At 43.4% G+C, this 25,087-nt stretch overlaps 1 protein-coding gene across 3 annotated transcripts in view; it reads right to left on the bottom strand.

Moving 5' to 3' along the window:
- ROR1 (receptor tyrosine kinase like orphan receptor 1) overlaps window positions 1-25,087 on the bottom strand; it is a 411,219-nt gene that overhangs the window by 220,988 nt on the left and 165,144 nt on the right. Inside the window, exon 1 of one of the 3 annotated variants that reach the window (XM_082687832.1) lies at window positions 20,341-20,426. The exons of the other annotated variants lie outside the window; for them this stretch is intronic. The gene's annotated coding sequence lies outside the window, so the exon portion shown is untranslated. Of the gene's footprint in view, window positions 1-20,340; window positions 20,427-25,087 lie in introns of those variants that run through there. 3 annotated transcript variants of the gene reach the window in all.

Here is a 25,087-nt window from a genome sequence, read left to right as displayed (position 1 = left end):
AGAAAATGGAAGCATAGAGATTGATTTCTGGTTTGGACATGGGATGGACAGCAGGGCTATTCGTGGAGATGGGAAACACAGTTTGGGTGGGGAGGTAGGGAGATGACACCAAATCCAGTTGGGGATAAGCGGAGGTTGGACGGTCCTTAGACTCCCAAGGGCAACTAACGATAGGTTCCATGAGTCTGTAGCTCAGAAAAGCCACTCAGGCTGGACATACAGATGGGAAGTCATCATTCAGGAGGTAGTCCCTGAGACCAATCCATGAGGAACCGCAGAACTTGGTGGAAAGGTAAAAACAGGGGTTGCCTACAAAGTGAAATCAGGAGTCCGTATCTCCCCCCACCCCGAGGGCATTAAACTTTGTGAGGGCAGATCCTTCATCTTGTTTTATCCTTCATCTTGATTTTATTCCCAGCACATGGCACAGAGCCTAGCACAAAGCAGCAACTCCGTGACTCTTTCTTGAGGGACTGAGTAAATTGTCTAAAGTCACACAACCAGAAAGCGGCACAGCCACAGTAGTCTGGATGACTCCAAACAGGATTTCCCACCCTCTTGCAAACTGAGAGAAGAATCCAGGATTTGGAGTAAAGTGCTATGGAAGGTTCTCTCACTGCTCTGTACTCCAGGATTCCAAGGATGAGCCTGTTTCATATTCCTCATCCCAAAACACTTAATGGGCAATTACTCAATCATTTTATGACTTCCTGGGTCTGCATCACCAAGCTCTGGGTTGAGCAAATTCCCGCAGACTCGGACACACGATGGCTAAAAGTGAATTACTAGGCCAAATACAACTTCATTACTATTTAACTTTCTTTAATCCGACAGAAAAAAAATTCTTACCATCTACCTGTAAATCACAAGCAGACGCAAAAGTATACACAGATATATACACATATACATATGTCCACATAATGCTTACGTATAATCCTACCAATTTCTATGCAATGAGGAATTTATGCATCAGTTGTCCGAGGAACTTCCCAAACTTCCCAAACAGATTTCTGCCTAATTCACTTTCCAGGATTAAAAAACAAACAAACAAAAAACTTACATTTAAAAAAAAAACAAAACAAAACGTGTAGAACTATCCCTCATCTTCACATGAATGTTTCCTCATAATCTGTTAGAGCACACCACCAGCCACGGGAACTGAAGGCCACAGGGGATCATGACGTGCCTGAGGCAGGAGGGACTCAGGACATCCTCTAGTGCAAACCCCCTCCCACTGCATGAATGAGAAAGCTGAAGTCCTGAGAGAGAGACTGACTTCATCTCCCACTTCAGATAAAGCTACACAAATAGCAAATGGCAGCATTACGATGAGGGCAGGTCACGTCAGGTCACTGCTTATTCACCACCTTGCACATGCCAGACACTGTGTTAAGTTTTGGAAATCCAGAGGTAAACACAACAGGGCTGATGACAGTGGCAGGGGATGGCATGGGCAGAATGACAGGAGGAGCTGTTAAAGGAATTGTATCCATTCTCCTCTGCAAGTTCATTTTTTTTTTTTTAAGATTTTTTTTTTTTTAATTTCACACATACACACACAGAGAGAGAGCAAGAGAGAGAACACAAGCAGGGGGAGTAAGAGAGGGAGAAGCAGGCTCCCCACTGAGCAGGGAGCCTGATGTGGGACTCCATCCCAAGACCCCGGGATTATGACCTAAGCCGAAGGCAGATGCTTAAGGACTGAGCCACCCAAACACCCAATGTATCCACTCACTGAAGGGCAGTATCTGTCACATTCCATCTTATGAAAAAGTTGTTTTTTCTCAACTTGGGTTCTGATAATGTTATTTCTTAGGAAGGAATGAAAACTTCTTGCACTTCTTACCCAAACTGGATACAGGACATAACTAATTCTATCCACCAGGTTTCATAAAATAACAGACTAATAAAAACAACCATAATTGCTCACATTTACTGAGCGGTTACTATGAGTGGAGTACCACTCTACCCCTTTCACTTACAGTAATTCGTTTAGATTGAGCTTCTACTAAATCAAAGCGAGTCCTCTTAGGAACTAATTTGAGAAAATCCCACACTTGATGGGGCCAAATAACTAAACTTCACAGAGCTTAGAGAAGCCAGTCGGATTAGGCAGCACCTAATCAAAGAATGAAACCATATAAGTGGGACAAATAAAGGTCTTTGAAAAACAAGACATGAAGGCTTGCTATCAAGGTGGTATCATCTGGCACAGGAAATTGATCTGAAGGGAAGAACCTTGCAGACCAACTGGCTCAATGCTTGGTCCATTCTCCAGTTAAGAAAATTAGTTTCACAATATGCAGTGCCAATTCCCTCAGTTGAAAATGGAAACTAAAATTTGACTGACCTGAACTCATACTATTTTCTTTCCCAGTCAGGAGGTTTTCAGAAGCAAACAAAGGAGGAAAATTCACTAATTACAAAATAGGAAAAAAAAAAAAAAAAAGGCGGCTCTAAATTAGGACTGCTTGGAGAAGAGACTCACCCCCAGAACAGAGTGTGAGTTGAGGGGATAAGATCAGGGCAATCCTCCCTTAGTAGCTTCCTTGGGACTCAAAACTCACCTCAGATGAGGTAAGTTTTTGCAGTCCTCAGGTAGATCATACCACCTTCCCAAATTACCCAGCAGGAAGTTTCACATACTGAGGCCTTTGTTTATTCCTGTGCAAAACTCAGAGACTCCAGGGTAGGACAGACTGTTCTCGTGAAAAGCCACGGTTGTGACTCTGTCAACACGCTGAGCTCAGGTGTGTCCTGCCGGCCGTGAGGGCACCACACGCGGGAGAGACCCGGGAGGCATATCTTGACATGCACAGCTGACGCTCAATGTGGGAGATTCCAGCTGTCTCTGACAGTCCTAGGTAACTGAACCAACAAAGCAGCGTCCCCACTTGCTCAGCATTTTTCGCCTACTTGTTTGGCAACGTGCAAAAGAGCTAACCGGTTTTGACTACATCCAAGACGTTACATGACAGAGCATGACGATCAGAATGCAAAAGAATTGTGGGTGACAGGCACTCGACGTTTACCCCGTGCCAGGCACTGCGCTCAAGCTGGACCCAGTGCAGGATTCAGTCCCTGTGGCAATCCTCTGAGGGTACTATCTCGAATAGTCACATCCCCACTTTTAAGAGGAATCAGCTGAGGCGAGAGGTCTAGTGAGTTGCCGGAGGCCACACAACCAGCTAGCAGGGGAAATGGAATTCACATCCGTGTCTGTCAGACTTGGAAGCCCCTGGGATATTCATTTTTAGAACCACTGCCTCCCATATTTACTTTAGGAGTTCCTCAAGCTTAATTTCTTATTTTGTTAACGAATTTGAAACCTGAAAGTCTCCAAAAAGGAACTATCATCTTTAATATGCGTACAATCTAAGACAAACTGAGTCCCTAGACACAAGAAGTGGAACTCTGGGCCCTATGTACTGAGCAGTTGTGTTCCCCCCGAATTCCTATGTTAAAACACAATATCCAGCGCGATGGCGTTAGCAGGTAGGGCCTGCGGGAGTGATTAGGTCATGAGGGTACAGCCCTCATAATTGGGATTAGTGCCCCTATAAAGAAGGCCCCACAGAGCCTCCAACCCCTACTGTCATGTGAAGTTACAGCAGAGAGATAGTCATCTATGAATCCGGAAGCAGGCCCTCCCCAGACACTGAACCTCCTAGCACCTTGGTCTTGGACTTCCAGTTTTCAAAAGTGTGAGGGATAAAATTCGGTTGTTTATAAGCCACTTGGTTTATGGTATTTTTCTTTGTTTTTTGTTTTTGTTTTTCTGAATTTACTGAATGAAGCAATAAAAGCACTACAGCATAAAACAATCTCTCTGAACACTTCTGATTCTCAGAGGCTATGACGTGTGACTCCACAAGTCTCTGGGAGCAGCAGAATCCTCGCATTGCTTCCAGAAACCCAGGGTCGTTTTCCATCTTTTAAAGAAAATAACTACAAATTATGATCGGTCTGCTCAGAGAGGTTTAACAAGTTGGGTGTTTTCCTAAACAAATGTAATGTCTGGGAAAATGTTAAATGTAAGAACACCGTTACTGAAGTCTCCAGGGACAACACTACTTGTGATAATAGCCAGCCATGACTAGTCACGGTCACTAGGAAGTCAGGTGGTCTAGCCCTTCCTGTCTAGTCTCACCAGGGACATATTCTAAGTATATACATCTAAAGTCACCTAAGGAGGCAGGAGATTGCAGTTGGAATCCTTGGAGTCATGAAGACTTGGGATTTCTTAACTTCTCCAAACTTCAATTTCTTCATTTGTAAAGTACAGATGATGATACTTCTTCATGAAGGTTGTTAGAGTAAAATAACTGATGGTAGGTAAAGGGCACAAAGAATTAAGAAGGACTCATGAAACAGCAGCAATTTATACTAGGTAATCTTCTATTTTCTTGTACCTGCTGGGGCAAAAGGCCATGAGGACATTGGAATGCAAAGTTAACACCTAAGTGAACCCTTAACCCTAGGTTTTCAGCTGTGAGTCTCTTCATGCCCCACTGAGAAACTCATATTTCCTTTTAAAAGTTGCCAAAGCTTTAGGTCATACCTGCAGCCCATACAGCCAAGGGTTGAAACTCAAACCAAGAAGTTAGGATGCACCAACACACACTGAAAGCAACCAAAGGGCTCGGCTGCCAAGGGTAGGGGCTTTTTTGAATAGCCCAGTTCATTTCACACAAACTGATGAAATTCACAAGTTGATCTGCACTCACCTCAGGAGTAGGAAGGAAAGGAAATCCTTCTTTCAAAACGCTGGAGATCAGCTGTAGGTTCCTTTGGGGACAGGGAGTGCGATTTATTTATTTTTTATTCCCTTGCTCCTAGTACAGTACTAGACATAAAATAGGTCTTTCATAAATATTTAATGAGGAACGAGTAGAATGAAGAAATCAAATTCAGACTACTATGTCTGTCTTTAGAGAAGGGACCCAGCTTCCACCTGTCTCACTGCTTCACCATCCTCAGAAAGATGGAGGCTGGTGCCCTACACAACAAATCTGCATTCCAGACAACGGCAAGGAAGAAAGAGAGAGTGGAAGGGGAGAAGCCAAGGGTGCATCCCTGTCTTCCAGAAGGCTTTTTTGAGTTCCAAACAGCATTTGTATTTGGATCTCATTAACTAGGACTCAGTCACATGACCACACCTAGGCGTAAAGGCGACTGGAAAACATAGGGGGTTTTTTTGTTTGTTTGTTTGTTTGTTTAGCTGGAAGGCAATGTACATAGCTACAAATCACAGTTCTTTTACTAAAAGAGAAATGAATACTGGGAGGTAACTAGCACCCTTTCACACATGCAGTGCGTGGGATACTATAATTAATGAATTAATTAAAGTACTCATTAAATAAACATCATTAAAATTAAAACTTTACTAGGTACGAGATACTGATCTAGGTAGGCATTAAGGGTATAAAAATAACACATGGCATCTGTTAGTGAGAAACGCACTGTCTAGTACACAAATCATCATACCCTACCTCGTCAACCAAGTCATCAGGCATTAAGTCCTAACACTTCCCCAAATCTATCTCCTCTCTTTATCCTCTACCATATCCAAGTTTGGGCCTTTATCTGGTTTTACTGGACGATCTTATCTAATCTAATAGCAGCTTCCACATTTTCTTCTTCTCCTCAAAAGGCACCCTTAAAACTTCTTGCTTAAGATCCACCATGCATCCCATTACGTCCAGACAGAACCTGCATCTTTCACCAGGCATGTACTGTGGCCCCCACTGACGTCTCCTAGCATCACCTCCCACCACCACTGCCCTGCCCTTCCTCAGACGTAGCACAGAGACAATGTGGAATCACAGCCTATGCAATGACGCTCTCACCTCCAGACCTTTGCTCATGCTTGGTTCCACCTGAGGCACTCCCTCCACGCCCTTACCTGATGGACACGAGTGAAATCATCACCCACTCTAGAGAGGCTCTCTGCCCCCCCATCTCCTTCTTTCTGTACCTAGGAGTGATGCTGCCCCCTTCTTTCTGCTCCCTTAGCAGCCCCCACACATGCATCTCCATGCAGATGTCCCCGTGTTGCAGGGAAGTTAGTGTTTCCCTTCCAGATTGCATCTTTTGTCTTGGTAGTCCCCGGGGCTTGGGGCTTGCAAACATCCATCCCTTTCTCCATTCATTCGAGAGAGCGAAAAAGTTAAGTTAGATCCCTCCCCTGCCCTGACAGACCTTACAGTCTTAATAGCATCTAATAGGAGTTGAAAGGGGAGAAGGAATAAAGAAAAGGAAGGAAGGGTGGAGGAAGGAGGAAAGAAGGGAAAAGAGAGGAAGTAGGAGGAGAGACAAGAAAGAAAAGGAGATCATTAAATGCCAGTTCAGTCCTCTGGGGCATCAAACTACTCAGCCTCCTCGTAGTTCGGAAGATACCTGAAAACTATGCTCATAGGCACGTTAATTCTTCTTTTCCTAACTTAAAAATGATCTTTAAACTTTTTCCAAATCCACATTCTCTAATACCATGTCTATACTTAACATCTTCATTTGAAATTGCCCCCCTTTTTCCAAGCTTGATTCTCCTAAGAATAAACATTTCTCCTTCAAGATCTAATCCCTTTTGTATTTTTTTAGAAAAATGAAACTTAAGCATATCAGTCATTGGCAATAAATGGAGAGGCTGGGAGTTCAAAGGTTTCAACCAGTCTTTTGAGGGGCTCTACAACACAGGACCCTTTTAAGGAGCCTTGACAAGAATGTTAATTACTTAAGCAAAGTCATGCATGACACACACTTACACCAAGTATCTGGTCAAACTTTAACAACAAATGTAACTTGAGGTCTCTGGCTCATCTTTCTGCTAAACAGAGCCCCAGAATTCAAATGGGATTAGTGCCACAGACCTGTTCCTATTTAAAAATAAACCATGAGAGAAAGCCTAGCATTTTCTTCATGGGGTCTCATGAATCCCTTCAGCTGCACAAACTCAGACTTTCTCCTTTGACGATCTTAACCACAGAGCTGTTATTTGAAGGTTTAGAATAACAGCAATTTCAGGCATTCTATATGCTTTGATGAAGTAGGAAGACATCTTCATCATGATAGGGCTCTGTGTAGGTCTTCCATCACCAAAAACAATTTCCATCAGGGAAATTCTTACTTACTCTTCCTCTGGATCAAAGTACTGAACAGTATCATTCATTCATTCACTCATTTATTCATTCATCCCATAAACAGTAATGAGGATTCTTTTCTACTAAGAGGTTGAGTGGTTAACTCACTTTCCTGCCCTCAAGAAGCTCAGGGTCTACTGGGGGAAGACAGACTCGTACATTAATTGTGATGACAGTCTGATAAACTGTGACAGCAGTGACCTGGAGACACCGTGAGCTCAGTGGGAAGGATACTAATGCTAAGGAATTAGAAAAGGTTTCTTGAGGGGCACCTGGGTGGCTCAGTTGGTTAGGCATCTGCCTTCGGCTCAGGTCGTCATCCTGGGGTCCTGGGATTGAGCCCTGCACTGAGCTTCCTGCTCAGCAGGGAGTCTGTTTCTCCCTCTCCTCCCATCCCCCAGCTCATGTAGCCTTTTTCCTTCAAATAAATAAAATCTTTCAAAACTTTTTGGAAAAGTCTTCTTGCGAGAATGATGCTTGAATGGGGTCATTTAAAGTGAGCAAAGTATGCTAACAGTGGGGCTGGAGAAGGGGTTAAGAAATGAAGACACCCCAGACAGAAGGGCCAGCTTGGGCTGGTATGAATTTACTAATGGATTCAATGAACCCAGGGAAGAGAATTCAGCATGGTTGCAGGGTAAGAATTTGGAAGAATGAGGAAAACAATGGAAGTTGGTGTTGGAATGGTAAACTGTGAATTCTTAGCTCCTTAGTTCATATTGATTCAGTTAGCAAACCCACTACCCACCTGTGTCCAGCAAAGATGACACACAGAACTTGGAAGTTTTAAAAAAGTATGGGGGAAAGAAACTTTAAACACATCATCTACTTCTAAATTATGGCCAAGTGTTATACTAAACTTCCCTGATCATCCAGGAACAACAGTTTATGACAAGATCCCTAAAACAAAGGAGGCAGAAACCTAGATGATGGGTGAGATCAAAGAGATACAAACTTAAGCTACTTCACATCTCTGCTCTAAGAACCTACTATTCCATATATGTCAGCACTTGCTGAAATGAGAAATTCAAACAATGGATCAAACCACACAAGATGGAAACTGCTAGCTGCCTACCCAGTATCAACTCTTCCCTCATCTGGTACTATCAGAAGCCCAGTGCAGCTAGGTGTGGCCATGTGACCAAGTTCTGGCTAATGAGATAAAAAGATAAGTGTTATGTGGGATGTCATGCAAGCTCCTAAGAAGGAAGACAGCAGGCACAGGCTGCATTTTGTCCTTTACTCTTTCACTTTTCCCTGCCTGGAATGCAATGTGATGGATAAAGCCCCAGCAGCCATCTTGTGATCCTGAAGATGGAACTACATGTTATGAAGGTAGCATATATGTAGAAAGAACAGAAAGATAGGAGGAGCCATGATCTTATGGGGCCACCATGTGAGCCTTGGACTTGTCACCTACTTCTAGACCTCTTTTACGTGAGAAAATAAAAACTTCAAATTGTGAAAGCGACTATATATTCAAGATTATCCAACCATCTAGCCATATAGTTTTACTTTCCTTCTTTTCCTCCAGGCAAAGAAAAAGAAATGCCAATCCTGTCTGAAAATGTGCTTCTCTTACTCATGACTCAGAATATGCACTTAAGGAAAAAAATACGCACCTGGGGATTTGCACACTCATATGCCATTGCTGCTACTCCTTCCCCTGAAACCACAATCCTGTATTTCTGTTGTCAAAATTGTCAAGCAAAGGATTATAAGCGTAAAGGAAGAATGGGCAGCAGCTGGAGGATTCACCAGGAATAAGAAACTCTTAACTGACACACTGTTGTTTGTGTACGAGGTGACAAAAAAAGGAATTTGCAAAAGAAAAAGGAAGAAAATATGAGCATAGACCATGAAGTGTTTTTCAGACATACTTGCATAACCATAAATAATCTATGCCAGTCAATAAGAAAATGAGTAAATAAAATTTGATAGAGCCATACAACAAAACTCTAAACAGCTGTTTGAAGGGGTGAGGTCCTCTTCTAACTGCTGCAATAGAAAGATTATCAAGGGATACTGATCAGTGCAAAAGCAAACAGCAAAACACTTCATAGGGAAAAGTTAAATGAATGCATAAATGGCTAGACAGACAGACAGACACTGAGTCGTGCAGTGGATGGGCTGTTTTAAAGACATGCAACCAACGTGCTTTCATTTCCTCCCTAGCAGCCATCCCACGGGTATGACCTTAGGAGGCAGGAGGAGCTGAACAGGAAGAGAGTCGGATATAAGGGGCATCCCCTCCTCCCTCTAGGGAACATGTGAGAGATGCTTCCTGGCATCATGGAGCCTCATCCCACACTGTGGGCTGAAATTACAGAAAGGCAAAGAGGCAGAGTTATGCTTGTTAAGGGGAAAGCAAAAGCCATTCGGAGCATGTACTATGCTCCTGTCAGGAACTCCTGGAAGGCAGAGAGGACCTCCATGGCCGGAGGCCCTGTACTGAATGGAACTGCATCAGCACATCACACTGGTGTTTTCCAGTTACAGGAGGGCACTTCAAGGGCATCCTTGACTCTCGAAAAGATGTAGCAGGAGCCAGTGGTGACAGAAGACGGCTGACCATACATGTCATGATATATAATCTGGGTGACATTTCCCTTGAGAGCATAGCCTCCAAGTTTATCAGTCACAGACTTATTCCATAGACACAGGCCCAAGACTGGCCCAGCCAAACCCAAAGCAGAGGATCCCATGAGGCTGGAGGCGCAAGCTTGGATCCAAATCCATTTCCCACCTCCACTGTCCCACTGTAACTAGGAAGCAGGCAGTGCGGAGGAAGACTAGTTAGTTAATAAAAAAGACATTACCTGTTCTTAGCACATCTCAAAGGTAATGTTCTCAACTCCAGTACATGTGTGTATGCATGTTTCAAAGTTTTAGATGGAAGGACAGCCAAGAAAATGGTAAATGGCACCAGGAATCAGGGCAAGGGTGGGCATACTTTATACTCTTCAGCCAGGTTTGAATTCTTTTACCACAAGCTTCTCTTTTAAAATGTTTGAAAATGAGTTTTAAAAATAAATTCCTCAACAATTGATTCCACAAGATTTTTCCACAAGGTATCAGGATGTTTATGAGCAATTCATGAAATAAATATACGATGGTGATACAGGACCCCTCAGACACACTGAGTTAGAGAAGCCAAGGGACAAGGGTGGAATTTGGGCCACTGCCTTGGGCACACCTGATAATAGCTGATGCTTACTAATGTCTTGGGTACCACGTTCAGCACTTGACCTGTATTAACTCACCTACTCCTCAACAATGTTGTGAGTTAGATCCGGGAACTCTATGTAAAATCTGGGAATATTTGTTTTGGGGAGTCCCCTGGTTACACCCGCTTTCCTCTTCAGCCTCCCAAGAGCTGTGCTATGTTGCTTAGTGACTCCCCTGACCTCTATTGGAATGACCTTTTTTCTGACACTGATAGCAATCAAGCTCAGGAGGATCAGCCTTCTTGTCCTTCTCCCTTCCCTTCCCAAACAAGTACTCAACGACTAAATCTTTGTAGAGATAATTACGGGTGAGGCACATGAGCCTCCGATCCAGATGGCCCTCAAACCGAGGATCCCCTGCCTCTCTAGCTGAGAGGCCCGTGAGTCACAGTTTCCTCATTGTTGAATTTGGGATGACAGCCAGAAGTGAGGCTGCATCAAGGAAGTCTGTGAGCCCAACAATACAATGTAGTGCACACAGTAGGCACTCAGGAAAAAGTAATCGCAATTACTACAGCTCTTGAAAGCACCTGTGCCTGGTTATCTTGGAGCCTGGAATGCCAAGGATGCTCATCTAAATCAGATATGGAGGAGGGAAAGGGGAAATAGAGAGTGAAGGAAGGAGCGTGAGAAGGACACACTATTTCCCATTTACTCCAGGTTTGTTAAGGATATAAGAGGTGCTTGGTTCCTTTCTGGTCCTGAGGGAAAGATGGAATTTTGGCATTTTTAGTTTCCCTCCAGCAGAAAAAATAGAAACACAAAAACAGGAAGCCAGCTGAATTTATCTCTCCTACTTTGATTTACGCCTCCTTTCAGCTCACAATCATTGTTTTTAAATTAATACTTTAACTGTCTCTCCCAAGAAAAAGGAGGGATAACTTATCTGTTTTTAAAAAGAAAATAAGCCCAAAGGGCAAAGAATCTGGCCCCATTGAAATAATTCTCTTCAGAAAAGCTATAAATAAGTTTTCTGATTCAAATTTGAGATAAGATTATCTGAAGGAGATGGGAGAGAAAAAAAAAAAAACTGCCAAAGAAAAAAATTTATGTCTACATTAGCAAACTCCCTAAAAGGATAAGTTCCTTTTGGTTAAGAGGATTTTTCTTCTTTAAAAGCCTCTTCCCAATTAAAAAAAAAAAAAGTAAAATTAATATGTGTAAACCCCTTCAGACATGTGAACTTAATTTCACTTAACCTGGCTGCCCCCTGGGGTTCCAGCATCTTCCGAGGTCCTTCTGATTGCCAAACCTCTCCAGGGGGACTCACATCCACAGCCTCCACTTGTCCAGGCTTTACCACTGCAGTTCAGCCGTTGTCCATTTCCACCTCCCACAACCAAGAATGTTCCCCAGTGAGCTACCAATCACCAATTCAATTCCCTCAGACTCTGTGGATCTGACAAAGCTGTCCACTGCTCCATCCCTCAAACAACACCAGCCTGCTCAGCCTACTGGTCTAATTTGCCACATCTTCTGTTAGCTTTTTAGATACCTCCATTGCCCTAACAGGCAGTCTGACTAAAAAGCCCAACTCATTACTACCATCTCACCTTTTGCCCCATGACCTCACCCATCCTGTAGTCTTTATTTAATGGTATCTGTGGCAGAAATGGCCACCTGCCCCAGCACCTCTTCCAAAATAGAACTGTGCCTAGGCATCTGGCTTTGCACAAACCAAAGACTGTTTCTTGGCCTCCCTTGCAGCTAGGTGAGACCATATGACCAAGTCGGCCAACAGAATGTGAGAAGTGGGTATGCCCTCCCTCCACCTCCATGACCCCTTTCCTTTGGATGGAAAGTAGGCACACTCATAAGCCATCTTGGCCCATCTGATGAGGACGACGAATCAGTAAAGATGGAACAACAGGAAGAGACTGAAAAGCCCTGGGTGGCTTATGCTGAAGCCACTGTTGTTTGGGGTCCTCGTTTTAGCAACCAAATTTCTACCCCGACTAGTACTCTGTCACGGTGATGACTTTACTAAACCCATTTGCTTAGCTCTGATCTCACTCCTGAGATTTACTGTGTCTCCCCACAATTGGAGACATATTTCCTCTTAGCTCCACCTCAGATTCAACCTACTCTGTGACTTCTTCCCAGTCTACTTTCTTCCCAGTTATCTCTCACTCTTTCTCTCTGAGGGGAGGAGGGATGCACAAATAGTGCTGAAAATCTTCATGTTTAGACAAGAGCCAAAGATGGCGGAGGAGTAGCAGACCAAGACGACATCACATGACAGGAGTTCAGCTAGATAGTCATCAAACCATTCCGAACACCTACAAACCCAATGGGAGATCGAAGAGAAGAAGAGCAGCAATTCTAGAAACAGAAAACTGACCACTTTCTGAAAGGTAGGACATGTGGAGAAGTGAATCCCAAGTGACAGGAAGATAGACCATGCTGGGAGGGGCCGGCTCCCAGCAAGCTGTGGAGCACCAGAGCACAAAATTGGAACTTTTAGAAGTGTGCTCCACTAAGGGACATCGCTCCAGAGGCTAAGCAGGGGCTGGACCCCTCGCAGGAATGGTGTGGTCTCAGGTCCTGCAGGGCCACAGAAGGACTGGAGGATCCTGAGTGTAGCAGAGCTCACAGGTATCAGAGTGGGGAAGCCGACTACAGAGATGGAGCCTAGGAGTGAGCTCTCAGCTCAGGGTTACCTTAAACTGTGATATGTGGGACAGTCAGACCACTGCTCTTTGAGCAGGGACCCCACAAGTGGCAGATCCAGGGAGACCCACCTTCCTCTGCCGGAAGAACAGCGCGACAAGAATCTGCTGGGTTTGGAAACTCCAAATGGGGCTGTGCACCAGATTCAGAGACGCTCGGTCACAGGCTAGGTGAGCGTGGAGTACAGCCGGAGACCAGAAGACGGAAGTGATTGAGTGCTTTTCTCCGCGGGTGCACTGAGGAGTGGGGCCCCAAGCTCTCAGCTCCTCCGGGCCGGAGATCGAGAGGCCGCCATTTTCATTCCCATCCTCCAGAGCTCTACAGAAAGCCTTTAGGGAACAAAAGCTCCCAAGAGCAAAACGAGCAGATTACATAGCCAGGCCCCTGGCAAGGGCAGCGCAATTCCGCCTCGGGCAAAGACATTTGAGAATCACTGCAACGGGCCCCTCCCGCAGAAGATCAGCAAGTACATCTAGCCAAGAGCAAGCTCAATGATCAAGGAGAACAGCAGAATTCCAGAGGAGGGGAAAGCAAAGCCTGGAATTCATGGCTTTCTCCCCATGATCCTTAGTCTTGCAAAATTAATTAAATTTTTTTAATTTTATTTTTTTATTCTAATTTTTTTTAACTTTTCCTCTTTCCTCTTTTAAAGTTTTTTAACTAATTTATCATGACAATACCTTTCTAAGAAAATCTTTTTAAACCTTCATTATTACAGCCATATTTTATCCTTCATTGTGTCTAACTTTTTTTTTTATATATACATATAGGGTTTTTTCTTCTAAACTATTTTTGGGATACAATTTCTTCTAATAGACCAAAATATACCCTAAATCTAGCACAGGGCGTTTTTCTAGTCTTGAGCCTGAGCAAATTTTTTCCACTTCTTTTTTCCAATCAACTTATGTTATCAATTCCTTTTTTAGAATATTTTTAAATTTTAATCTTTACAGTTGTATTCCATCCCTTCATCGTGTTTACCCTTATATTTATATGTATAATACTAGACAATAGGATTCAACAGTACATTAAAAGGATTATTCACCATACGCAAGTGGGATTTATTCCAGGGCTGCAAGGTTGTTCAACATCCACAAATCACTCAATGTGATGCAATACACTAATAAAAGAAAGAACAAGAACCATATGATACTCTCAATAGATGCTGAAAAAGCATTTGACAAAGTACAGCATCCTTTCTTGATCAAAACTCTTCAAAGTGTACACACAGAGGGTACAAACATCAACATCATCAAAGCCATCTATGAAAAACCCACAGTGAATATCATTCTCAATGGAGAAAAACTGAGAGCTTTTCCACTAAGGTCAGGAACATGGCAGGGATGTCCACTATCACCACTGCTATTCAATATAGTACTAGAAGTCCTAGCCTCAGCAATCAGACAACAAAAAGAAATTAAAGGCATCCGAATCAGCAAAGAAAAAGTCAAACTCTCACTCTTTGCAGAGGATATGATACTACATGTGGAAAACCCAAAAGATTCCACTCCAAATCTGCTAGAACTTGAATAGGAATTGAGTAAATTGTGAGGATATACAATCAATGCACAGAAATCAGTTGCATTTCTATACAAAAACAAGAAAGAGAAGTTAAGGAGAAATCCCATTTAGAATTTACACCCAAAACCATATGATACTTAGGAATAAACCTAACCAAAGAGGCAATGAATCTGTACTCAGAAAACTATAAAGTACTCATGAAAGAAATTGAGGAAGACACAAAGAAATGGAAAAATGTTCCATGTTCATGGATTGGAAGAATATTATGAAAATATCAAAGCTACCTAAAGCAATCTACATGTTTAGTGCAATCCTTACCAAAATACCATCCATTTTTTTCCAAAGAATTGGGACAAAAAATTTATATGGAACCAGAAAAGACCTTGAATAGTCAGAGGAATGCTGAAAAAGAAAGCCAAAGTTGGTGGCATCACAATTCCAGACTTCAAGCTCTATTACAAAGCTGTCATCATTAAGACAATATGGTATTGGCATAAAAACAGACACATAGATCAATGGGACAGAATAGAGATGCTCAACTCTATGGTCAACTAATCTTTGACAAAGCAGGAATGGAAAAAAGGTAGTCTCTTCAACAAATGGTGATGGGAAAATTGGACAGCCACATGCAGAAAAATAAAATTGGACCATTTCCTTACACCACACACAAAATTAGACTCAAAATGGATGAAAGACCTCAACGTGAGAAAGGAATCCATCCAGATCCTTGAGGAGAACACAGGCACCAACCTCTTGACCTGAGCCACAGCAACTTCTTCCTAGAAACATCACCAAAGGCAAGGGAAGCAAGGGCAAAAATGAACTACTGGGACTTAATCAAGATCAAAAGCTTTTGCACAGCAAAGAAACAGTCTACAAAACCAAAGGACAACTGACAGAATGGGAGAAGATATTTGCAAACGACATATCAGATAAAGGGCTAGTATCCAAAATCTATAAAGAACTTATCCAACTCAACACCCAAAGAACAAATAATCCAATCAAGAAATGGGCAGAGAAATGAACAGACATTTCTGCAAAGAAGACACCCAGATGGCCAACAGACACATGAAAAAGAGCTCCACATCACTCAGCATCAGGGAAATATATTTCAAAACCACAATGAGATACCACCTCACACCAGCCAGAATGGCTCAAATTAACAAGTCAGGAAATGACAGATGCTGGCAAGGATGTGGAGAAAGGAACCGTCCTACACTGTTGGTGGGAATGCAAGCTGGTACAACCACTCTGGAAAACAGCATGGAGTTTCCTCAAAAAGTTGAAAATAGAGCTACCGTATGACCCAGCAATTGCACTACTGGGTATTTACCCTAAAGATACAAATGAAGTGATCCGAAGGGGGCACGTGCACCCAAATGTTTATAGCAGCAATGTCCACAATAGCCAAACTATGGCAAGAACCTAAATGTTCATCAACAGAAGAATGGATAAAGAAGATGTGGCATATATACCACACCTTCTTTACACACACACACACACACACACACACACACACACACACACACAATGGAATACTATGCAGCCATCAAAAGAAATGAAATCTTGCCATTTGCAACAACATGGATGGAACAAGAGGGTATTATGCTGAGTGAAGTAAGTCAATCAGAGAAAGACAATTATCATATGATCTCCCTGATATGAAGAATTTGAAAGACAAAGTGGGGGGCTTGGGGGTGTAGGGAAGGAAACAATGGAACAAGATGGGATAGGGACAGAGATAAACCATAAGAGACTCTTAATCTTACAAAACAGACTGAGGGTTGCTGGGGGGAGGGTAGTTGGGGAGAGGGGCTGGGTTAGGTACATTGGGGTGGGTATGTGATATGGTGAGTGCTGTGAAGTGTGTAAGCCTGACAATTCACAGACCTGTACCCCTGGGGCAAATAATACATTATATATTAATTTAAAAATTTTAAAAAAAAAAACCTTCATGTTATCTTTGAATACAGCCTCTCCTTCGTTATAGTTAAGGTGGTTATATAGTAACTTATAGTTAAGGAGGTTTTTGAAGTCTCTCAAAACTATCCTCAGCTTGCAGTCCCCACCCTCATGTTACTGAAAGCCCTCGTAGTAGCAAACCTATGCTGCTTCCAGTGTCCCCATAGGAGCTACCATTTATTTTGCACCTGGTAGTGGCAAGCCCTAGGTTGGGTAGTGTATACACATTATCTCGGATCATAGTAACCACTAACGTAGATATCAAATTTTACAGGTAAAAAAACCTGAGGTTCTAGGAAATTAAACAAAACCTGTCCAAGGTCACGGGGCTAGTAAGCGGTAGAAATTGAGTGTGAACTCAGGAATGCCCAATTTCTATTCTGCCGCTTGGCCCCCTGGAGAGTGAATGAATGAGTGCCCCTCCCAAACTCACTCTCAGCAACATTCCTAAATCACGCTTCCATTATGTAATTTTCATTCTCCCAAGATAGAGCCAAGGGTTAAGCACCCATAATTTCCATTGCCCCCTACCTCTTAGGAACCCCAAATAAAGATGTCATCCAAGTAAAAACAGTGCAGTTACTATGCAATGTAGCTTTAGGGTAAGATCTCAAATCTTTACCCCCAACCCTCTCCAAAAGCCACCCTCAAGTAAACATACCAATTAGGTAAAAACTTTTGCTTGCTGGCTCTAAGACAAATTGTCTACCCCACCCCACCACTTCTATCTCTAACCAGAAAGCTATCCCCAAAATGTTCCTAGACAGAAATGTTGGGAGTCATCACTCTTCTACTTGTGGCATCTGGGAATCCACATTATAAATACCAAACTCCCTGGCCTGGCTTCAAGGCTCACCATGATTCAGGTAAATCTTGCCTTTGTGACCTCATCCCCCATCTTTCCCACATAGAACTCCAGCTCCAGCTCACCTGTCATCTGGCCCAAAAACAGGCACCTTTCACAGCTCCTCACCCAGTCTCCAGATGTGGTTCCTGCTTGGACTCTTCTTTATGCTTCTCTTTATTAGCTTATCCAACTGGATCCTTCTAAGCCGAACTTGAAGTCAAATCTGAGGCCTCTGATACTCCATGTTCTCTCCCTCCTTGGACTTCTAGAGAACTGGTACTCCAAAGGCTGCCCACTGCTCTTTGAATGAAATCCAAGTGCCTTCCCTAGGTCCTCCATAACCTAGCCCTGCTTTCTTCTATGTCTAGGGCCTCCCTCACAAAGAACTGGCATGTGTCTGCTTTGGGGTCTTTCTATTGGCTATTCCATTGCCTGGAATATTCTTCCCTCATATGGCCTGTTCTCTTTCTTCCTTTAGATTTGCTGGTTAACTGAACACAATAATAAAAAATAAATAAATTTTTAAAAGTGGCGGGGGAGGTGGGAGGTTGGGGTACCAGGTGGTGGTTATTATAGAGGGCACGGATTGCATGGAGCACTGGGTGTGGTGAAAAAATAATGAATACTGTTTTTCTGAAAATAAATAAATTGAAAAAAAAAGTGACATAAAATATAATTTTAAAAAGAATAAAATAAAAAATAGATTGAATTCAAATAGCAAATGTTAATAAAAATATTTGTATTCTTTATTAAAAAAATAGATTTTATTCCAAATGGGAACTACAAGAGAGGCCTTCCTTGCCCATCCCTTAAAAAATTAAACTCTGCTTCCTCCCTCCCCACCACACACTCTGTGTGGCTCTTAGCCTGCTACTTTTCACCATTGTTATCTGGCATATTATATATGTATTTCTTTTTATTTCCTGTATCCATTAGAACAGAAGCTCCAGGAGGATAAGGATTTAATTTGTTTACTATTTAGCAGTGTCTATTACTCAATGAATTAACGTTGGATGGATGAATGAATGAGTGAACCAATGGATGAATGAATGACTCTAGCACCACACTTTATCTTAAGCAAAGATTTCTCCACACCAGTTTTATGTTTTCCTTTAGGTTTTCTAAGTTCATCCCTACTTCAGCACCCTTGTACCCCACATTCCCAGGAGTAGGTCTAGGTTTTATGGGGTCTGAACCTTAGAAAACCAGGGGTAGGTGGGTAGGTGGGCGGGGTGTGCCTTTAAGAGAAATCAAAAACACAAAATAAATGAGGCCCTTCTCAAGGACTTGGAGGGGCCACATAAGTCAGAGCCAAGAGCATCACCTTCAAGAGCTTCCTGGGAAATCCTCCACTACACGTTCCCCTTGCCTGGACCACTCTCTCTTAGCTCTTCAGATGGCACTTCCCTTGACAACCAGGTCTCCATTCAAAGTGTTCCTCCCTTCAGAGAAGAATTCTCCTGAGTTCCCCTCCATCACTCTGTTTTCTTTATGTCCCTTATCATGCAAGGATATGATCTTTACTAACATTTCATCTACTTGTTTACTGTCCATTTTTACCACAAGAATATCAACTAATGAGAGACTCTGCCTAGTTCAACCATACATGGAGACTGGAACAATGTTTGCATGTAACCATGGTCTGAAAAGATTTACTGCATAATAAAATGACCCCAAGAACCATTTCCCCCCTTCTCTGAAAACCCAAGTGGTGAGATCAGGGGCAAAGAAAGCTGGTGGTTAACTCTCCTCTTTTCCACGACCTCTTGTGATCTCTGAGAAGGGGGACATGGCCATTTTGCTGCTAATGAACAAAGACAACAAGTTACCTGTGGCTCTCACTGGGTTCCATTTATTGCAATAACTCAAAAAGTTCAACAGAATATCCAGAAAAACTTCTTACTCAGAAAGGATCAAAGGCTTTACTTCACATACTGTATTTGTGGATACTGGGATTTTCTAGTGAGTTTAATGAGGTTTACCGTTTGTTTTATGAAAATCTGTGGTTGTATTTTCATCATCCTTTCCCATGATCTCTCTCAACTAAGTTCACAGCATTGATGACATTTCAGTGTCATTTTCTGCTTCCTTCAATGTGGTTTCAGGCTAGCTGAACCTCTGTGAGACAGCTGTCTTTATTTCCTTTTTTAAGTGAAGGGTAGCCCACAGGTTCTCAAATATGGCTGCCCTCAAGTCTACCTGTGATATTTGTTACCACCTTGTATTTGGGGACCTTGCCCTAGATCTGTTGAATCAGAATCTGCAGAGGTTTGCAGGGCATTCTGTGTGTTGAACAAGCCCGAGATGGTTCAGATGCGCAGCCAAATTTGGAAACTGCTATGAGGGTTCTAAGAGAAAGGGATCGTCAAGATATTTACAAGAAAAAAGTCAAAACAACTGGACCAACTCAGGAAAACTGAGTAGGTTTACCAATGCTGCATAATGAAAAAAAAAGCATCCACTCCCACCCCTCAAACACATATGCACGCATACACACACACCCAATTTTCCTTGATCTGTGCAAGTCACAGCACCAGCTCGACTAGGGCATTCAAGGAAGAGAAGATTACCGAAGTCTTCAAGTTCCCAAATTATTCCCTTTCAGAAATAGAAGCACTTCTACAAATGATATGCAAGCTTTCCTCTTTTGAGAGAACCAAACAGGATGCTGAAGGAGAGAACCACTAAGCTTGTAGGACCTAGAAGAAATCGATTTCAGACACAGAAAAGATATCAGACACATCCTAAGAATGCTGTGTCGCCCAGGGTGGAGTGTGGCACCATAACCAGAAAACTGGCTTTGTGAGCTCGGGCAAGCAGCTTCACCACTCCAAGCCCCCATTTCTTCATTTACAAAATGAGCATAAAACCAGGCTACCCCACAGAATAAAGCAAGTTCCAATTTGTACACAAGACACTGTTCAGATGTGACTCTTCTCCTCTCCACCTAACCAAAGCCAGGCTCAGATCTTACCTCCTTACAGGGACCTTCTCCTATTGCCTCAACTTGGGCAAAACCCCCTTTAAGTTCATCAGCGAGCAGGTTAAGAGCAGTTAGGCAATCACTGAAATCACTTCAGGAAACTGAATTTGGATGTGATTCCTTTATTTATTTTTGGCTTTCCCCTCTGCCTTCTCCTAACTTGTCACAGCACCTTTCTCGGTGAAAGCCCTCAGCCCTGTATGGAAAAGGTCAGTGCTTATGCACGGTTTGATGAAATCACACCACACTCACTGTAGTTTTTTGCACAGCATGTCCAGCCCTGAATTCTCAGTGAAGGATAATTCATTAAGCACACCGTGCAATGTCACTGAACATAGCATGTGTTATAATGTGATAGCAGTAACGTATTCATTAGCGATGTTCACTTATGTTTCCAAATTTCATTACCACCTTTTTTTTAAAAGATTTTACTTATTTATTTGACAGAGAGAAATCACAAGTAGACAGAGAGACAGGAGGAAGCAGGTTCCCTGCCAAGCAGAGAGTCCGACGCAGGACTCAATCCCAGGACCCTGAGATCATGACCTGAGCCAAAGGCAGAGGCTTAACCCATTGAGCCACGCAGGTGCCACTCATTACCACCTTTTATATTGAGTGCCTACCATGCATTAGGTCTGGCCCTGGCAATAGGGTAATAAGCCAGTCAGACAAAAATAGCTGCCTTCAAGAAGCTTAAACTCTCTGGAAATATCAGATTTTCCATGATATTATCAACATCAGCTACTTCTCAGGAAAAGAGACTCTTCTTTCAAGTACACTTAGTCCTCAAATGAAATGATCTCCAAAGTTGACCCATAAGTAAAAAATATCTGACCACAATCCTTCATTATATATATATATATACGTATTCAGAATTTACTTTTATCTGGTTCTGTACTATCAAAGTGTATATTATAAAATAGAGTCATCAAATAGAAATGCATAAAGGTGACTCAATCAGTTGGGCGTCCGACTCTTGATTTTGGCTCAAGTCATGATCTCGGAGTTGTGGGATCAAGTGCAACAATCAAGCTCCGGGTTCAGCAGGGAGTCTGCTTGAGAGTCTCTCTCACTCTCCCTGTACCCTTCCCCCTGCTCACACTCTTCTTCTATCTCTTTCCTAAATAAATAAATAAATAAATAAAATCTTCAAAAAAAAAAAAAATGCATGCTTATGATAAAAAGTGAGTAAAAATGTAAGTTCTATTATTTCCTTTTTTTTTTGTTTTTTTTTTTTTTGTTATCCCAGTGGGATCACCTTGCACAGTTCTAGAGTGTGATCTTCAAATTCCACGCCAGCCATTTTCTACTGTGTGACCTTGGGCACACTATGCAACCATCCTATGCTTCAGTCTTCTCTGCAAAAAGGATGCAACAGCAACTTATGATGTCATGTGACAGAAAGTTAAGTCAGAGAGGGTTATGTGAGACAATGTAGGTGAAATACTTATTCCTGGCATATTATAGACATTTATAATGATAGCAAGTATAATCAATGTGTTATTATTATTATTCTAAGTGGTATCTGCTCACAAGCACAATTTTGGGAGACAGAAAGGATATCTCCAAACAGAAAACGCTAAAGGCTCTAGGACATGCTTCTTAGCCATTAGTGTCAGGTATCAGGAAGGCCAAGGGTTTAAGACCCAACTGGAGACCACGCTCTGCATTGTAACAGATACAGGTAGGACATTATGGTATATAGTATCGGTTCCCATTAAAAATCTTCTTGTTTGGAACCCTGGGAAGGTTTTCTAGAGGCCACCAGTTCGTATAGGTCTTGGCTAGGACATCTGCCTCCTGCCCCCACCTCCTTCATAGACTGCTCTCCGGCCCATGGTGGCGGCATGCAATGGAGTTAGTGGGTACAACATTACAGCTTATGAAAGTGCTCAGGCCCCAGTGCAGATCCAAGAGCAGTTTCCAAATTTCCCTGTTTGGATGGGAATGCTTTAAAAATGAAGTATGTTTTCCTTGGCAGAGGTACCCCCCCCATTAGATGCAATTCCGTCCTGACATTTCAGGAATTGTTTTATGTCTGCGATCTCTATAAGGACAGTCGACGGAGGTCGGAACGGAAATTACGGTTCTAAGAATGTTCCCATTAGCATACAGGGTAATGCACAAGTCCCAGGCTAAGTATCTCCAGCCTGGCCCGCCTGCCAGTGGGATGATTAACAAGTCGGGCTGCCACACGCAGAGGACTGCACTGGGAACACTCCTGGGACGGCTGCTCCCTGGGCCAACGCGGGCAACGTGTGTTTAGTCTATCAGAGTATTTACTCAGGACGCCTATCACCGTGGAACCGAGACAGCCGAGACTAGCTGTCTGAGAGAGGCCTGCCCGCATCCCCTGCAGAGCGCGGGTGGGGTGAGGTGGATCTATTTTTTCACATGAGTCCTTTCCCAGCCTCACTCAGCCCCCACTGCCAGGAAAATTTTGGTATGTTGGTCGATTACAGTAGCCGCAGGGAAGCCCGCTCCAAAGTAAGGTTTCAGAAGGGTGACAGGTCTGGTAAAGCCTACCTACCACCGGGGACTCAGGCCTATCAGGGTATACACTGTGCCTAGGGCTGGGACACCCTTTCTATCAGTCTTTCAAGTCTTGGGTCAAAAAAATGCCCCGAGGAAGCAAGAATTGCCTGTTCCACGCACTCAGAACCCCGATGCCATGCTAAAGACCCGGGGTCAAGTCCCACCTCCTACACTGGAGAGCCAGGAGTCACCTCCCGGCTCCGAGCCTGTTAGATAACATTCTCTTACAGTGTAAATGATAAAATCTCTCTTCAAACACTGATTTAGAACTGAGAATAGCACGTCAATCTGTTCGATTCCTAGAAATGGAAATCTGAATGCATTTGTTTTTGTGCCATTGTCAAACAAAGGGAGAGGCAAGATAGCACAAATTAAGCAGACGGGGCGGTGGGGGTAACAGACATTGGGGGAAAAACTGGGAGAACATTTTAGAAATACTTATACTGGAGGGCCTGGGTGGCTCAGTGGGTTAAACCCTCCGCCTTCGGCTCAGGTCATGGTCCCAGGGTCCTGGGATCAAGCCCCACATCAAACTCTCTGCTCAGCAGGGAGCCTGCTTCCCTTCCTCTCTCTCTGCCTGCCTCTCTGCCTACTTGTGATCTCTGTCAAATAAATAAAATCTTAAAAAAAAAATACTTACACTACTTTTAAATAGTATAAAAATTTGGAAGTAGTTAATGTTCCCCATGGAAATACAGCAGAGAGAAGGAAGCGGTGGGCATTTGATTAGGCTGCATATTAGAGAGGATGTCCTGGGAGAGAACTATGAGCTTCGAGCACCAGCCCACCGTCACAAACCAACCAACAGAAGCAACATCAAGGTCAGGGCTAAGGATATGACAGAGGATACCCGGCTGGGCTGGCCAAACTTTTAATGAATGAAAAGAGAGAAGTTGAGCCTTTTCTGTAGCTGAAACAAACCTACATAGAAGAGCCCGGAACACAGAGCAGGAGCAGAAAGCTCGCGAAGAAGAGGATCTGGGCAGAGCAGGAGGGACAGAGTCTTGTCCACCACATGTGATCTAGGGGCCTCCCCAGTTTTCCAAAATAAAGAGCCCGGACTTAGCATCTGCACCAGCACACTGCAGCAACAGGGACCCATCGACTGTAATCTCTTGCGTTCAGGTGAAGGAAGCCCTTCAAGTGAAGTGTCTATAATTCAATTGATAATGTAGGTTGAGTTTGATTTACAAATTCTATGCGAAGTAAAATGTGCAAGGTAGAAGATCCACCATTTCAGGGGTTACAGGATGGAAGAGAAAGCGAGGCTTCAAATCACCCAACTCAGGGCCAAATACATTTTGCAGGAGGACAGCCGTTGGTGGGAAGGTTTGGTGCGGCAGGTAGAGGAGTAGGTGGGAGGGAGAGGGCGGATGCAGGAGGCTCTGAGCACCAGGAGTCTCAGCCCGGGACTCGAGGGAATAAACATCAAAGACCGGGTAAGCCTGCTTCCCAGCAATATGCCACGCTTCATCGGAGTTTTTCAGACTACAAGTGAGCACTCATTAGCAGATCATTAAATCAGCTCTCCACTCGCATAAACAGAAAAAAGGAAGCAGAGTCATCTAAACCGCGATGGAACAGGAAGAGAAAATCGTAGAGGGAATCGTACACAGAAAGGGAAAAGCATTGTTCCGGGAGCGCTGTATTGTCATGAATCTGAGTGTATTTATGTGTAATTGAGTGTGTGCACTGGGAGGTAAGGGATTTTTTTACGTTACAGTCAAAAACGTTTGAAATCCACTGTCTTATGGGCCCCATAGGTTTCCATGGGACACCATTTGGAAGGAGTAGAGGAGGGGCTCCTGGATGGCTACAGTTGGTTAGACGCCGGACTTTGGCTCAGGGCATGAGCTCAGGGTGCTGGGATGGAGCCTTGTGGCAGGCTCCCTGCTCAGTGGGGACGCCGCTTGCCCCTCCCCTTCTGCCCCTCCCCCACTTGTGCTCTCTCTCAAATAAATAAGGAAGGAAGGAAGCAGGAGAGGGGAAAGGGGGAAGAGGAAGGGAGGGAGGGTGAAACAAAGAGAAGAAAGAGAGGAAAGGAAGGAAGGAAGGGAGAAAGAGGGGGGAGAGATGGAGGGAGGGAAAGGAAGAAAGAAAAAGGTGCAGAGCATCATCCTAATGTGAGGTATTATCTCCTTGATTTTCAGTGGTTTTTCCAACCCTGATTCCAAAGCAGACTGTCCTGGGAAATTAAAAACTA

This window comes from Mustela nivalis, assembly GCF_964662115.1.
Source record: "Mustela nivalis genome assembly, chromosome: 10".
NCBI classification, from domain to species: domain Eukaryota; kingdom Metazoa; phylum Chordata; class Mammalia; order Carnivora; family Mustelidae; genus Mustela; species Mustela nivalis.
The sequence above is the reverse complement of the archived record's forward strand: the minus strand, read 5'-3'. Positions and strand labels throughout refer to the sequence as shown.